Here is an 18,022-nt window from a genome sequence, read left to right on the forward strand (position 1 = left end):
GCCTCAAACAGTTTGGAACCATCAAAAAGTAAATCCATCAGGGTACTCAGCCATCAGTTGAAAAACCAGAACCCCTCAACTAGTCATGTCTTCTTGTGGCGACTGATGTACCCATCGTCATGGCTACAAAGTCAGCCATATCCAGGCCCAACTGAATGACCTGCTTTGCCGCAGCCTGGCTGTCATTTAAAAGTTCTGAAGAATGCCTTTGCAAGTCCTCTGGCAGCTTCAGAAGGACTGATCTGGCTGAGTCCATAAGGGCATGTATGTAACGCCCCGGCAAACATGTGGCGTTCACTGATTTCAGTACCATACTACCAGACAAAAATATATTTTTTGCAGTCTGTTCCATCCTTTCTGACTCTCTTTCAGCCGGGGCTGAAGGAAAGGATCCAGGTGCAGACTTGGAAGAGCATGAAGCCTGCACCACTAAGCTCTCGAGTGCTGTATGAAGACTCAAGAACTCATGATCAACCAGTGCAATCTTATATCTCCTAACGATTCCTCTTTACGCCGCTGGAGTCGACATAGGCTTCTGCCAAACTTCCAATACTGGTTCTATCAAAGTCTTGTTAAATGGTAGCAAGGGCTCTGAGGGTAAAATGGCAGAGTGAAGGACCTCCGTCAATAAATTGGATCTCATCTCAGTTGTTGGAAGAGACAAGTCCAACGTATTAGCTGCTTTCCACATGACTGTGTGGTACGAAGTCACTAAAGGTGGAGGCAACACCTGTGGGGACAATAACTCCCACTCTGGGGAAGTGTCCAAACCACCAGCCCCCTCTATTACCTCAAAGTCCTGACTTGGAGAAATAATCTCCCCTTCCTTGAGGCACCGATGATTCCTGCTGAGTGTCAGTCAGCGAAGGAGTCATCTTCTGTGGCGAAGGCCAGGGCAACTGGGCTATCTGTAAGAAGGGCAGGAATGGCGTCAGCTGGTACAGTGCCAGGAATCTTCCCAAAGAAAAGAAAAGGACACCTGAGGCCAGCTCTTGAGGGAATCATGGCCTTGCCAAATATGCCACCATGGCATTCAGAAACTGTGATGGGTCTGCTCCAGGAGCTGGAAAGGCTGGATATTCGCGCTCATGCTTGTAAGACTGAGATGGGCCTGACGTCGATGGTAACACTTCTGTCTCCGGGTCCAGGGAAATCATTGGGGAAAACTGCTGCTTTGGTGTCCACCAACAACGGTGTCGGAGTTATCTCTGATGGGCTCCATCAGCAGAATGGCCTTCTGACGAGTTTCTGGCTGCTCGAAATATGGACCACTCCTTTAGCAAAACCCATTGTGCTTCTTATTGGGCCTTGCGTCTGCTGTGACGCAGCCACTCTCTTTAGCTGGTCCGGTAAGTCCTTTACTTTATTCTTTGTATACTTCGGTTTGTATTGTGTTATACCTGCTTGATCCGCCTTTAGCGCTATTAGAAATTTGAAAATTGTCCTTAACTGCACTTTGTAAAACCAGGATGAATCGGCTTTAGCGTTACCACTCCGTATATTGTGGAACTTTATTTTGTGTGGCAGCACTGTACCTTTTTGTATGATCTTGGTTATAGTTTCTTGACCAAGGGTGTGTAGACATTTCCATGAAACTCTCTTTCCATTCACATACTTCACATCGGCTGAAGTTGCGCTTTGACTCCACATACCGAAGGCACACATGGCATGTACAAGCAGTTTCTTGGACCAAGAAACTCTGGGCAAACTCCAGGACAGCACTTTCATCTTCAGGTTACTTATCCCCTATCTCATCACCAGATGTAGTGTCCTACCCAGCCTGGTAACCTCTGAATGACTAGGCCACCCATGGAGGTCTAAATCACATGTCTTCATTCCACTGCATGCATCTGTGAATTCCTAACATTCTAAAGAAAATTCTCCTACATTCTATTTTTGTGATTATGTAACACACGGATACAGAGTCCTCAGAGAGCATAAAGGTTCTGTTCAAATCATGCAGGACACTGCAGAGTTTTCCCTTTGCAGTCAAGCACTGATTCTGTAACTGTCTGTAGTGTTAATATTACACAAACAGAGGTACCTTACCACTAGAGGTGTGGTGGTTTTTGGACTACAGAAGAAGCCTTGTTTGCATGATAGGAACACCAGAATGTTTGGAGACCTAGGAGGAAACTGACATTGCACTGCTGAAGAAGGAAGGATGATACAGAGCTGATGAGGTTTTGAGGTCTTGTATTATTCCATTGTAGTGTTGTTGTCTGATTGGCTGTACATGGTATATGAAAGTTATGTAGTTTGTTTTTGCCTATTTACATGATATTTTAACAAAATTATGCATAATCACTTGAAATGTAAATCCATCATTTACCGCTATATTTTAGCCCACAATAAATCCTCTCCTCATTTTCTGACCCAACACTTTTCACTGTAAAAGTAGGGTGAAGAACACAAGTGCAACAAGCAACAGCCACTCGTGTTCTGGCCGTTCACATCATTCCTGTACACGTACGGAAAAGTTTTACAGTGAACAGCACAACTTACACAATGTGGAATAATGCCATTATTTTGGGAATTTTGCATAAAAAAACATAATGCAAAATTTGGAAAATTATGCGAACTATGCTAGCATAATTTAAATTTCACCCCAGCCTAGTATGCACCAGATTGCATGAATGGGGATTTCCAGTTTGCTTTCAGATTAGAGATAACTGAGTCAAGCGCTGGTCTTGTAGATGATTAGAGCAGCTTCAGCTAATGCTTCCTGCTGAGAAGATGGGCAGGGCGTGTGTGTCAAGCCCAGCATGGGTAGCAAGGATCTGGCATCATCTTTGAAGGAAGGATACTGTTAGTCCAGGTGACCCAGCTAAACAGGGAAAATCAGACCTTCTGGGACACATAAGTTAGACACGCTGTTGTTGAGCCACTGGTAGGCAGATTCCTAGAAGCTCAACAGGTCATGTAAATCATCTTCATGAGGTTTGAAGGCTTAGAAGATAGGGAGGAGTTCTCAGACCCAGGTATGTTATTTTCTAGTGGGAGTGAGAGATAATATGCATCAAATCACTCTTATGGAAAACAACCCAATGGGCAAGTTACAGGGAATCGTGGATTCTTGTGGAGGACCAGAAGCACAGATTTTGATCCACACGTATTGTCATGTGTCTCTGTATTTCTCAGGTACAGATCGCCTGCATAACCCAACACTATGTGGACCTCAGAGGAAATATCCCCACACCTGATCACAGATGAGTTTTGCCTTACTGTTTGTTATACTACTACTCTTGTAGATGCAGAACAATTCTGGAAGTTACCACCACTCAGTGAGGATTTAGGGAACCTTCCCTAAAGTGAAGTGGAAAATGTTATCTCACTAGTCTCTGTAAGCCACCAGGCCTGTAAAGGTGCAGGACAAATTGAGTATATTTGAATCTCACTTGGGATCTACACCCAGTTTTCCAGAGAGCTCTAATGGGCACATCCCTATAGTACATTGTACTCACTGGGGCAGATTGACAAGGATTTTGCTGTTAGTATGACTTAGTACTGTAATACTCCTGGAAATCACTACAAAAGAGAATTATAATAAAACTCATGTAAATTGGGCCTATCAACTAGGAAGCATGCCTGCTTCTATGAAGTTAGGTGAAAATCGTACCATAACCAAAGTGTTTTGTGGAGCTCATGTGCTTTGCCTCCTGGACTAGCAACTAGCATGTTTGATGATTAGTGCCTACATGGGGACCGAAATACCTTTACTTTGTTCCTTCCCCCAAATAGAGAGCAGCAGGAAAGAATTCCACAATGATATGCTCCTGTCCTCTAGACAGCCAGTAACTGAACCCTCTGACAACATATATATGATAATTTGTATGTTACATTACTGTGTCTCAACAGAGAAACAAAACCTTAGTAAGCAAACTTTTAGGGCTTAGAAACAGGACTAACACTGTCATTATGCATTATACCAATTAATGAAGATTACATTTGTTTTGATTTCCATTGCTGTGCAAACCTTTCTAAACAATTCCATGGTCATATTACTGAAGTTACACAAAGAAGCAAACTGTTGGTAGTCTTAAGGATCCTTATGCTTCATCACATATGTCCCCTAACATATTGTGCAAACTACCTGTCCCCTCCCAAACAAAATCTCTTAAGTATGCCCCTAGATTCCCTAGTGAACCCTGTGGTGTATTTAACATCTAGTCCATTGTTTCAGCAGTCCTCAACATATCCTTTTTGTTCTTAGTGGACTTCTGTCAAGAATGCCTCCAAAAAACAGATTCTTCAAGTTCTTTCTCTGGCTTAATTCCCTAGGAGAAGATAAACCCTTGCCTTATGTTCCCACACGCACATACTCTCCCTCCTACATCATCATGTTCCCACTTTAATTTGCTGCACACCTCGAGAAGATATAACTTGGTTTGTATTGTACTTACAACCAAAGTTTGGTTATTTCAAAGAGCTGAAAATTACAGAAGCTGCAATTACCCAAATTAATGATATCTATCATTCATTCCTTCTCAACCCTCAACCCAGTGCTTAATTTGAGCCGGTGGTTTCTGGTGCTCAGTACTGGCACTTAATTGTCAACACTGGCACTTATGACAGTATCCCACATAGTGATGCTGTTTGTCTAGTTTAAAGATGAGCACAAAAACAGTAGTTTGTTATTTCAATGCACATTAAAATGACTAATACCTGCCACCTAAGTCATTTGTATAGCTGTGGGGACATGGAATAGTCTGAATTGTCACACTTGTAGAAGCGTGATGGATAGTAGTTGTGTTGGTACTGTCATTGGCAGCGCTGACAAAGGCGATGGGTGGTGCAAGCTGCAATGGCCTCCTGACAAGGGCCTTGGCTCTTATTACTTTGAAATTAAGCACTGCCTCTAAGAGTTCTCTCTCACAACATTCCGCACACATGAAGGGCACTTGAATCACTTTAGCACCCCTTTGCTTCCAATGGCAACATTTTACAATCCTCTAACTGCCACTGAGAGGCTACTTTGTCCCTCTAATAACTCATTGCATTCACCTACCACCCCTGACCCTTTATTCCTCCACCTTGTCCCACTGTGATTGTTGTTGTGTTCTCCTATTTCTTCTCAGGAAGCTTGGCCCACGAGGATGAGTGCTCCCCTAATTCGTCTGTCAATCTTTGCTGTTTGCTGGATCCCCTCAGAGCCTCGCAGATCCTCACCAGAACCCCTCTTCTAACTCACACAACCTGTAAGTCAGCACTTAAAAAGCACCTCAGCCGAACACCAAACCCTCGCTCCTGGCCCCTAGAGAGACTCAGTTTCCCCCCAGTGGCAAAGCCTTCTGAACAATCTACTTCCCTCCTGATCAAGATCCCCTTTCCAGCCCTCAATGTCCAATAAACTCCCAGCCAGCCCACCCTTAGCTGCCAAGCCTCACTCTCCAAAAACGTGCATTCACTATGCAACCAGGCGCCAACAAACCCATAGGCCACACATCCAGGTGAATGTCTTCCCACACAATCGAAATGCAGCCACAAGACCCAGACTCGCGCTGCATCCCTCTGCTGAGTAGAAAGACATACACCTACAGAAACGCACTCTGTGGGAAGGTCTGCATACAGCATGACTTATGGCGTGGTGAGAATGTGATGTTAACATGCCGGCACCACAGGCTCAATACTGAAATGGGCTATCAATAAAACGAACAGCAAAGTCCAGTGCTGTCCTTCTACACAATCACCATGTTTTAGCCTGCGAACAAGTGAGGGAAGTATGTATTATATTGTCACTTTCGAGGACACGTGGTGGTCATAACACATTCTATTCCTTGCTCTGAATTACCTGCCACTTCTCTACGACCAATGCTTTTTGCTCATATCAGTAACTTTGTTAACCTGTGGCAGAATGTCAAGTTTGTTATATTCCGAATCTTATGTTTCTGGTATATATGCACCAATTAAGCAATGTCCTACATTTCTCTATTTAGCCCTTAAAGGTATGTGACTGATACCTCTGCCTCCTAATCCCTAACTAAACCTAACCTTCGTGCTAGTGTCCAGTGCTTTGACGTGTGTTTGAGCCTGGTGCTTGCTATATAAAGCCTCAAAACAAATAAATACATAATTAAACCAATATTACACACAAAAGTGCAATTGCTGACAAAATGTTCACTAAAATACACAGCACTTGTGGTGTCATTATACGTGAATATTTTACAAATCAATTTTCCTAGGTAAGGCTTCATTTGAAATCATTGGTATATACGGTTGAAGGCTGAACACATTTTGTGGTCAGGCATATTTTTTCACACATAGCTGTTAGTCTTTTGACACATTCATAGAGTTCTTTATTTGAAATAGTAAACGGAAAGGACGAGCGCCACACACACAGAGGGCGCGTGCCACCTCCCTCCTCTTCCCGAAGAAGGCTTTCAATATTTAACGTCTTACAAGCATTTAGAAGTGAGCTCATTCTGAGACGAGACCAGGGTGAGCAGCGCGCTTAGTCATCACGGGTGACTCATCAGCCGAGAAGCAGTGGAAAAACAGCAGAAGTGCACGACATTTTCACGTTGCTTCTGTAATTTGAAAGCACTGAAGGAAGCTTCAGATCTGTGGCTCAAAAAGGTCTCTTGGCGACGTGGTAATACGATATCATTTGAGAGATTCTCTTCTGTGAATTGGTTTTTTTGGCTGGTTATTTCCAGTTTTCACTCTGCAGAAGTCAACATGAAAAACATACCACAAGCTCCCTTGCAGTTTTGTTGTAGCGAAACTTGAAATGCTGTGTGTTTTTTTTGGGGGGGGCGGGGGTCGAGCGCCACCTGCATGTAATAGTATTGTGTATGTTTCTCCAATGTTATGAAAGTATTAGCAATGTAATTGAATTATTATGGAATATATGCAGAAAAGCAAACCGTTGTATGTGCTTGATCGGGGAAAATCATGTAGTAAATTGATACTGAAAAATTTCATTCGAAAATCCCCACCATCAAGCTCTGTGTTTTTTTGAAGTATCTTTTGCTGTCAAGCAGGGGACCTTTAGTTCTTTGACTCACGCTGAGAGTGTGGGCGAGGATGAGTCGATCTTTGATCTTTGTTAATCTGTACACAGGAAACATTAAGCCGTCAGGGAAGAAAAACGCCTGCATCTGAACACACACGCCACAAAGATGTATGCCTCTGATCTACTTTATCCAGGAGATACGCTCAACTAAATGGAATGTATGGTAAAGTGATGGGGAAAATCATATTATGATAAATATATTTATTAATTTGAACAGAAAAGTGAAAGAATTCATAAGTAATTGTTGTTTACAGAATATGAAATTTGAAGCTTCTTCAACCACAGGGACCGCTTGCTCTGACCACGAGAAACAGACAAATTCACTACAACTTCAATGTGCAGACGCTGTGTGACCCAGATCTGATATTCATACATTGATGTGTTGATTCCCTGGATCAACCTATGACTTAATGATTTTAAGGAACAGCAGCATCCCATACACAATCAAGAACCATCTGGATAGGTGCTGTACTGACGCAGTTAAGAGGAGGCTACCATTATGCATTATTCCATATGATAGAGACTTCTAGCTGCAGATTCCTTACCTTAGAATTTCCTGGCGTCAACTTGGAATCTGGAATTTGTGCTGAGCAGTACCCTGTGCGTGCCACCAGGTGGCGTCGTTTAGATCCACGTAGCATCGTTGGAGCAGTCTGTGACGTCACAGTCACCTATAAAGGCACCACCCTGGTGTGCGTGCGGTTAAGGGCAGCTCTGGAATCGAGCTACCCTCTGTCTTTTGTGACAGGCCTTGTTCGATCCTTTTGTCGAGTCTTTTTGAAGTCTGTGCAGGATGACATTGAGGAAGACGGGGTTCAAGCCGTGTAGCGCCTTACATCGCGTCTTGTCGGTGATTGACCCCCACCAGGTATGTCTCTGGTGCCTAGACCGAGACCAGGACTCAAAGTCGTGTTCCGACTGCCAGGCCATGGCTCCGAAAGCTTTGAGGGAGCAGTCTCTGAAGCTCATGGCGGCCCAGCAGTCGACGACGGTTGGCGCAACTCCTAGGAGGTCATGATCCCGATCGAGGAGGTCGTGGGATCGCATCAGGAGCCCCAAGTCCTCTTCTTCGCACTCAAGGTCCTCTGGCACTCAGGGAAGAAGCACAAGAAGAAGTCCAAGTGGACTTCGAATTCGCCCCGCCCAGCACCTTTGATCGAGGAGGAAACTTGGGAATGTTGACGTTCCAGGCACAGTTTTACGGAACCAATGCCAATGCCAACTTCGAGCCTCCCCCTCCCTTCCCCGGAGTCGGAGCGACCCCCGCTCAACTCAACAAGTTTTACGAGGCCATGCATCTCATATTTGAGCGGGGTGTCCCCGCTGGCGCCCCTTTGGATCCCGCAGGGTTGACAGGGGCCCCATCAGATTTCACGCCGGCGGCTTCGGCCTCAATTTGATACCTGGTGATCCAGAGCCGGAACGGCATCTTACAGCGCCAATTACTACTTCAACGGCGTTGACAGGGACCAGATCATTGCCTGAGACTTACTATCATCAACCAGGCACAGGTGTGGAATGGGAGGGGTCTCAGGATCCTGCAGAATATGTTTGGAGCGAATGGACTAGTATGAGGAACAAGGAGAAGCCAGCAGACTGGACACCTCTCCAGATACTGGCATGCTTTCATTTTCTGTGGTGGCTACGATGGCGAGAGCTTCGGATGCTATGGTGGTGCGTAGGGGAGCTGAGGTCTTGAACTTGGATTTGCCTTCGGTGCCGGTCAGGACTAACCTCCTGACTGAGGTGTTTCAGCCGGGGGTTTCCACATCGGAACCGATGTTACCCTTTAACAAAGCCCTCACTGATTTCCAGCTGGGGACATGGTCCAAACCGAGCACAGGGGCTCCTGCAAATAGGGCAATTGGCCGTCGCCATCGCCCAGCTCCAAATGATCCTAGTTTCCTCACCCAACACCCCACCCCAAAGAGCTTGGTTGTCCAGGCCTCCACTTCCTATGGTACCTTCCCGCCGCTCCCCCAGATAGGGAATCCAAGAGGCTAGATCAGCTTGGGAAGAAAAATAATTTTTCTTCCTCCAGCCTGGCATTGATGTCTGTAAACACCTCATGCCTATTGGACTGTTTTTCCCACACTTTATGGGATACAGTGGCACAGGTGCTGCCACAGGTGCTGGCAAGGTCCCGGAGGACGGCAGGACACTCTCTCACAAGCTGTCAAAGATGGGAGAGATGCAGCGAGGTTTACAATAATGTGTGATTTGGACCTGGCTGACTCACAGGGTCGGGCGATTTCATCGACGGTGGCCGTTTGTCGCCATGCCTGGCTTTGTACATCTGGCTTATCAGGGATGTTGTCAGAGTCACCAGATCCTCGGGGTCTGCGCACGCTCCCAACACGTCCACCACTGAACAGCTCCAAGACTCTGATAGATAAATCACAGAGGCTAAGAGAGTTCAAGAGGGGAAGAGGGGATTAGGAATGGAAACAGGGAAGGAGACTTAAAGTAAAAAAGGTTAGAATGCACAATATGAAATTATAGCTCCTGAAATCAATACTAGACTATGATTCTAAGCATAGTCATTCTGAAAACATGAACAATCTAAGAATTAAGTTTAAAACGACTAAGTTTCAAGATGGCCGGATACCTGTAAGGGAATCAAGATGGATTAAATGAAAACTTTCTTATTCAAGTACTTTCCTTTAAATGAGAATCAGAAAAACATTCTGACTAAATTTTAAACCAGTCATATAAATCCTTTTTTGAGAATGCATCCTAGGACCATACAACATTGCATCTAGAAACTCTGATCTTCTGGGTACTCTTAAAATGTTTCAACACAAATTGCCCATATTTTAGATTTATATATATATATATATATATAAAACACCATAAAAGGATTGTGCACTATGAATAACACAATATGGATTCAGGAAAATAAATCACATAACTTGTCAACTCGGATTTTACATGATAAATATCTTAGAATAGTGGCACACAATAAACAACATGAATTAAACTCGAGGAGAGAATCGTGCGTCTTGCCGATTCGAGTGTCACCATGTAAAATGCCAAGAAATGGTAGTACGCAATGAATATCAAAGTCAAATCATCATTAAACGAATCGCGTGTCTTGCCGATTTGTAAACCACAATGCAAATGCCAAGAAATAACAGCTCACAATGAATAACAAGATCAAAGTACAATGAAACGAATCGCGCGTCTTTTGCAGATTCTTAAGCCACCATGTAAATGTCAAGAAATGGTAGCGCGCAATGAACAACAAAGTTAAAACACCATAAAACGAATTGCGCCTTTTGCCAATTCTTAAGCCACCATGCAAATGTCAAGAAATGGTAGCGTGCAATGAATAACAAGATTAAATTATCATGAAACGAATCGCGCGTCTTGCCGATTCGTAAGCCACCCTGCAAATGTCACAAACACTCAAGCGCATACTTCACACGCACAAAGTACTCTGTCAAATCATAAAAGAATTAGGCCCAAGAACATGAGTGTTCTCGATAACGGCGTCGGGAGGCCAACCCAACCACCGTCTTACCGCCCAGAACAAGGATCTCCAAATGAAGAATGAAAGTCAGATGTCTGGAAGATCAAATAGGCCACCGGGACAGGAGCTCAGGAAGTAGCTGCTGCTCTGCACCGGGACCTCTGAATAGTGAGCACTTGGAGCTGGGCTGGCTTCTTTTTATAGAGTCTTGGCCAGGCCCACAACAACACCCAGGCATGTTGCAGGGAAAGTCTCTATGAGGCCCTGGAAAGGGACCACACCCTAACACACTCTGAAAGCCTGCAGTAATACATTGCAAATGAACAGCATTTGTAAGCACATTAAAAATAAGTCTTCAGGATTGAACTCTGCAATGCAAAAAGTTAAACAACAACATATCAGCACAAAGCATAAATTACGTTGTTTTGAGAGTGCTGGGTTTTTGCATTCTAGTCGCCAATAGAGCACGCACTGCCCTGGTGTTGGCAGATGTCCAGGCAAACCTTATAGACATGCCCTTCGATGGCTGGCGCCTGTTCAGTGAAAAGGCAGATTTGGCGCTAGAGCGCTTCAAGGATTTTCAGGCTACGGCTAGGTCCTTGGGCCTCTCGCACCCCCTCACCAGCAATCTGCCTTTCATCCCTTTTGAGGCTTCAGAAGGGGTGGGGTACCACGCCATCCACAGACATGCCACCGTCCTCCATCAGGTCAACACCCAGTGCGAGGACAAGGTCATTGTCCCTTCAGACTCAGAGGTTCTAGCCAGAAGTTGTTCACCACCCAGCCCCCCTCCTTCTCAGTGCCAAGTCCTCCTAGTATGATTCTACAAGACTACACGCATCCAGTTTGAGGGAGGATTCATTTTCATCTCCCTCACTGGCGATCCATAACATCGGACAATTAGGTCTTGCAGATCATACAGAAGGGCTATTCCCTCCCCTTCCAGTCTTTCCCTCCCTCTATGCATCCATTAAAAGAACGGCTGAAGGAGGATCACTTAATCTTGCTCCGTGAGGAAGTTACGGCTCTATTGGCCAAGGAAGGTATAGAAAGGGTCCCAATGTCAGAAGTAGGCAGTGGTTGTTTATCCTGCTACTTTCTGATTTCCAAGAAGAACGAGGGTCTTCACGCCATTATGGATTTACCGAACGTCAATCTCTTACTCAAAAAGGAGAAATTCAGGATGCTCACTCTTGCTCAGGTCTTGTCTGCCCTGGACCAAGGAGATTGGATGGTAGCGCTGGACTTGCAGGATGCATATTTTCACAACCCCATCCTGCCTCCCCACAGGCGTTACTTGCAGTTCAAGGTGGGCCACAAGCACTTTCAGTTTACCGTGCTCCCCTTCGGTCTCACCAGTGTCCCTCGATGTTCACAAAAGTTATGGTGGTGGTAGCAGCTCATCTACGCACGTTAGGAATTTCAGTCTTCCCCTACCTCGACGACTGGCTGTGGAAGACTCCTATTCCCCAGGCTCCTGTCAGCCACCTTCAGACTATGGTGAATCTCCTGCATTCACTGGGGTTCACTATAAACATGCTAAAGTCACACCTGACCCTCTCAGAAGCACCCTTTTATCAGAGCTGTTCAGGACACAGTGCAGGTTCAGGCTTATTCTCCTGAGCAGCGAGTCTAAAACATTTAGGTTATGATACCAATATTTCGGCCTCTATTCTGGATTTCAGTGAGACATACTCTGAGGCTGTTGGGTCTCATGGCCTCCTCCATCCTCTTAGTCAAGCATGCCAGATGCCATATGAGGACTCTGCAGTGGATCTTGAGTTTCAGTGGGCGCAGCCTCAGGGGAATCTCACCAACACGGTTCAGATCTTGGAGGGAACTGCAAAAGACTTGCAGTGGTTGTTAGTGAACTGCGATTTGGTCAGAAGCAGACTACTCTTCCTTCCCCAGCCAGATCTCACAGTAGTGACAGATGCATCACTTCTAGGATGTGGTGGCCATCTGGGAGAGGTCTCTGGTCTCCAGCAGGATCCGGGCTCCATATCAATTTACTGGACCTCTGGGCAATCAAACTGGCATTTGAATCTATTTCTTCCTGTTGTAAAAGGAAGATAGTGCAAGTGTTCACGGACAACACTACAGCAATGTGGTACTGCAACAAGCAGGGTGGTGTGGGGTCGTAGACCCTTTGTCAAGAGATCCTGCATTCCTGGACATGGCTGGAACAGCAGGGCATAACCCTGGTGGTTCAACACCTGGCAGGTTCTCTGAACACCAGGGCAAACGAACTCAGCCGTCAATGCCTAGCGGATCATGAGTGGTGTCTCCACCTGGAGGTGGTGCAAGGACTTTTTGAGCAGTGGGGAGAACCTTGGTTAGATGTGTTCACCTTCGCAGAGAATGTACAATGTTAGCAGTATTGCGTGTTGGAGTTTCCAAGGCGGCAATCACTCTGCAACGCTTTTCGACACGAGTGGAGTTCAGGCTTGCTGTATGCCTTTCTGCCCATACCACGTCTGCCCAGAGTTCTCAAGAAGATCAAGAACAACCGGGGCCCATTAATCCTAGTGGCTCCGGACTGGGCACGGAGAGTCTGGTATCCCAAGCTTCTGAAAATGAGCATCAATCCTACGATCAGGCTGCCCCTTCGGGAGGATCTTCTGTTGCAACCGCAGGGGAAGGTTCTTCACCCAAACCTGTCAACTCTGCATTTGCATGCATGGAGATTGAGTGGTGACAGTTGATGGCCTTTGACCTTTCTCCCGAAGTCTGTAAAGTTATTTTTGCAGCCAGGCTTCCCTCCACTAAAACAGTATACGCCTGACGTTGGAAACGCTTTGTATATTATTGTGCAAAAAGATCTATTGATCTTCTTTCTGCTTCTCTTTCTAATATCCTTCTCTTTCTACTATCCCTTGCCCAGCAGGGTTCTGCCTTAGGCACCCTCAAAGGTTATCGTTTTTCCGGCGTTCCTTCGGCTGCCTGATCAGCCTTCACTTTTCAAGTCTCCTATTGTACATAGATTTCTTAAATGACTTGTACATAAATTTCCCCCTATGCCCTTTCTTATGCCTCAATGGCACTTATATATGGTCCTCACATTTCTCATGTCTCCTCCCTTCGGACTCTTATACAACTGTCCCCGCTGGCTGCTCACCATCAAGACAGCCTTCTTAGTGGCAATAACATCTGCCAGGAGGGTGAGTGAGATGCAAGCTCTTGCATCTAAGCCACTGTATCTCACCATGTTCCCAGACAAGGTGGTTCTCAGAACACGTGTCCCTTTCCTTCCCAAGGTGGTGACCCCATTTCATCTGGGTCAGAATATCACCCTGCACACCCTCTTTGCTCCACCGCATCCCTCTAAGGAAGATGAACATCTCCACCAACTGGACCCAAATAGAGCATTGTCGTTCTACCTTGACTGCACAAAAGAGTTCTGGGTGGATGACCAACTCTTTGTGGGGTACATGAAAGCAAAGAAGGGTCAAGCAGTGCAGAAACGAAACATTTTGTGCTGGGTCGTTCTTTGCATTAAATACTGCTACGCATGGGCCAGGAAGCAACCTCATGAGGGCTCATTCTACTAGGAGCAAAGCTGCTACAACTGCACTAGCACAGGGTGTTCTAGTCCTAGATATCTATCAGGCAGCAACGTGGGCATCCTTGTATATGTTTGCAAAACACTACTGCCCGGACAATCAGGTCTGGAGAGACGGCTATTTTGCCCATTTGGTCCTACAGGACTTTCTAGTGTAATACCGCCAACAGGCCAACGGTAATTACCGTCAAATTATAACCATGGCAGTGAGAACTCCAATAGACAGCCAATGTACCACACCATCCGCCAGGGCGTTAATACCACGCACGCCAGCAGTCGCCATCAACAGCCAGGTGGAAGACAAAGTTCCGCCCACCATATTATGACACAGAAAACCACCAGGATTTCCAGGGCGGTGCCAACGGCATCAAAAGCCTGGCGGAAACAGAACACAGAAAAAAAAAGACTCACCAACAAGTATACAGAGGACTCCGCCGCCGCCATGAAACCAGAACTTCAAGTCTTCCCGATGCTCTTCAAAGCCATGCTCCACCTGGAACACCAACGCCGACGAAGACGACGACGGTGATTACAGCCGCTTAGCACACAAGGGACGGAGGGAGGAAAAGGAGGGTGACACACACAACATTCACACACACACCATATACACAACCAGCTGCAGATGTAAACCAAAGGCACACGACAAACGGCACAATAAAACAAGGGCCAGATTTCGGAAGTACTGAAAATGTATTAGCAAGGGAAAAGCCACCACATGAACCAGATAAGTACAATTGTCCACACAGGGCCAATGCCCAGTCCAAAGTACAAAGGGCCCACAGGGCACAGTCCAAGGCCCAATTTGTCTCCTGATAGCAACTGCACAGAACTATGCAGGGGCATCATTTTGCAGTGGGCAGGCACCTCAGGGTCATGGGGGGTAGGGGGCACCTCAGCCGACTTTGGAAACTTTCCCACGGGTTCTAGAGGGGGCTCCATGCCCATTTGTCTGTGCTGGGGAGTGCAAAGCCACAGTCTCTCAGGTGGGTGACTTGCCAACTGCTTCTGGAGGAGGCTTCTTGTACAGCAGTCCCAGGAGGGTAGCCTACATGCCCTCTGCTGGAGGTGAGGGCACCGTGACCACTGGTGGTTTTGGTGGTGGTGGTGTCACCCTGCCAGCCTCTGCTGGAGGTGAGGGCTACACTGTCTCAGCAGGTGAAGGTGCAGCCTCTGCAAGAAGAGTGGGCTGCTGTCACAGTGTCCTTTCCTCTGGATCTGCACGTTGCTGAACAAAAGGCCCACCTCCCGGCGTCACCAACTCAGAAAGCTATTATAGCACAGGGTTATGATGAAGCCAGTCGGGGGGATGGGAATTAGGGTAGGGAACTGCAGGGAGAGAGATCTGAAAAGAAAAGGTTAGAACAAATATGCACTTATTTACTCATAGCAATATAACTCATCAATAGAGTCTTGACTAAAGGCCTCTCCATGATATCAGATTGAGATCCCTTTTGAAGTGAGGGCAAAGCCCCTTCTTTGAATCATGGAATAAGAACAAACTACAACCTCAGAACCAAGAGATGGCACTCTTGGTTGTGAGGTTGGACTATGATCATACTCTGAATATCAATCCTGTAACAGCTATGCATTCAAAACATAAACCTTTGATTATGGCCTAGAAAATCTCAAAGAATTAAATATGCTTTTCACATATTATGCTTTCTAAAACTAAAAAACAATGAACACTATAATTTGCTTATCTCCAAAAATACTTTCACATTCACACCTATAAAGGCCAGAAAGTTTTACTCATTGAACTTAAAGCGCTTTGTTCCTTATGCCAGATAGCGCTTTCATTTGTTTCATCTGAAGCGCTACGCTCATTATGCTAAGGGGCACCTTACTCATGTGGCCTGAATCACTTTGATTGTTGTACCAAGGACTTTTTATGCACGTGGACTGAATCACTTTGATTACCGCGCCAAGGGTGCTGTACTCATGTGGACTGCAGCGCTTTAATTACCGTGCCAAGGGCGCTTTCCTCCTGTGGACTGAAGCTCTTTAATTGCTGTGTCAAGGGCACTTTACTCATACAGACTGAAGCGCTTTGATTGCAGTGCCAAGGGCGCTTTCCTCATGTGGACTGGAGCGCTTTGATTGCTGTGCCAAGGGCGCTTTACTCATATGGACTGAAGCGCTTTGATTGCCGTGCCAAGGGCGCTTTTCCCATGTGGACTGGAGCGCTTTGATTGCTGTGCCAAGGGTGCTTTACTCATACAGACTGAAGCGCTTTGATTGCCATGCCAAGGGTGCTTTACTCATGTGAACTGAAGCGCTTTGATTGCTGTGCCAAGGGTACTTTACTCATGTGGACTGAAGCGCTTTAATTACCACGCCAAGGGCGCTTTCCTCATGTGGACTGAAGCGCTTTGATTGCTGTGCCAAGGGCACTTTACTCATGTGGACTGAAGCGCTTTAATTACCACGCCAAGGGCGCTTTACTCATGTGGACTGAAGCGCTTTAATTACCACGCCAAGGGCGCTTTACTCATACGGACTGAATCGCTTTGATTGCTGTGCCAAGGGCGCTTTCCTCATGTGGACTGGAGCGCTTTGATTGCTGTGCCAAGGGCGCTTTACTCATACAAACTGAAGCGATTTGATTGTTGTGCCAAGGCTGCTTTAATCTGAAAACTGAAAACGCTTTGCTTGTTGTGCTAAGGGGCGCTTTACCTTTTGGAAGTAACAACTCCTTTCAAGACTGGGCTCATCAAGACCTTACTGCTACAAGTACGACCTACTCATATCTGAATTCACCATGGAAACAAGGATACTCCGATTTCCCGTCCATCTGCCATGCAGGAAGCCTGCTCTTCTTCAGAAGATTCCCCACGAGGTCTCACTGCATCGAAGTCTTCAAAATAATGAGCAACGTGCTTGGGTGTGGCTGGGTTTTATAGGCCTGCCACACCCCATGATGGCAGCTGCCTCTAAAAACATGGGAATTGTAGTCCCTTCATAGAATAGCACTGATAAGTGCATCTTGTCCACCAATGTCCTGAACCTGCAGCACTCTGAGCTTTTCCACAGGGCAGACGACGCTGATGACCACCTTTGGAACAAGAGGGGATGACAAGTGGTGCGCATAAAGCGCTGCAAAGCCGCTCAGCGGAGTTTCGGGCGGGACCTGGACCACGCACGGCCTTATTCCTGACATTACACCCCTCTCCCAAGCGCGGTCCAGGGCCCGGTTTTTCAGGATGGAAGAGGTGAAATCGTTGCCCCAAACGTGGTGCAAGGACATGTCTTGCAGGTTCCCAAGAGTCATTTTCCGGTCCACATCCTTTCCAGGACACCAAGTACCAAAGGGAAGATCCCCAATATTTAGAGTCTAAAATAGATCACACCTCATACTCCCAATGACCTTGGACTAATAGAGGAGCAGGTTGTGTAACACTTGAGAGCGAAGCAGGTTTAAGAAGCAAAGTGTGAAACACCGGATGAATTTTCAAAGACGATGGTAATTTTAGTTTATATGTTACTGGGTTTACTTGTCGTAGTATTTCATAGCGCCCTATGAATTATGGATGAAACATATTTTTATTTTTTGATTACAAAGTTTTTCATGGATAACCAAACTATATCTTTGTCTGTATACTGAGGACCAGGCTGGTGTTTTTTGTCATATTGCATTTTATATTTTTTCTTTGCTTGATGAAGATTTGTTTGCAATTGTGAATGTACATTTTTCATATGTGTTAGCATGTCCAATGACTGCTCGAGTGGTTTGAGTAGAAGCAGGTAGCGTAACTGGCAAAATGTGTGGATGACGCCCATATAAACCATAGAAAGGAGTTCAGTTTATTGAAGAGTGGTGAGAGTTATTATAAGCCAGTTCTGCAAGCCACAAAAGATCCAGCCAGGTTTTAGGAGACTTTGTTACGTAACATCGTAAGTATTGTTTCAGAGTTTGGTTTAGTCTCTCTGTTTGACCATCCGTTTGTGGATGATAACTAGTAAATAAAGTTGAATT

The sequence above is a fragment of the Pleurodeles waltl genome, chromosome 7, assembly GCF_031143425.1.
Source record: "Pleurodeles waltl isolate 20211129_DDA chromosome 7, aPleWal1.hap1.20221129, whole genome shotgun sequence".
NCBI lineage: Eukaryota > Metazoa > Chordata > Amphibia > Caudata > Salamandridae > Pleurodeles > Pleurodeles waltl.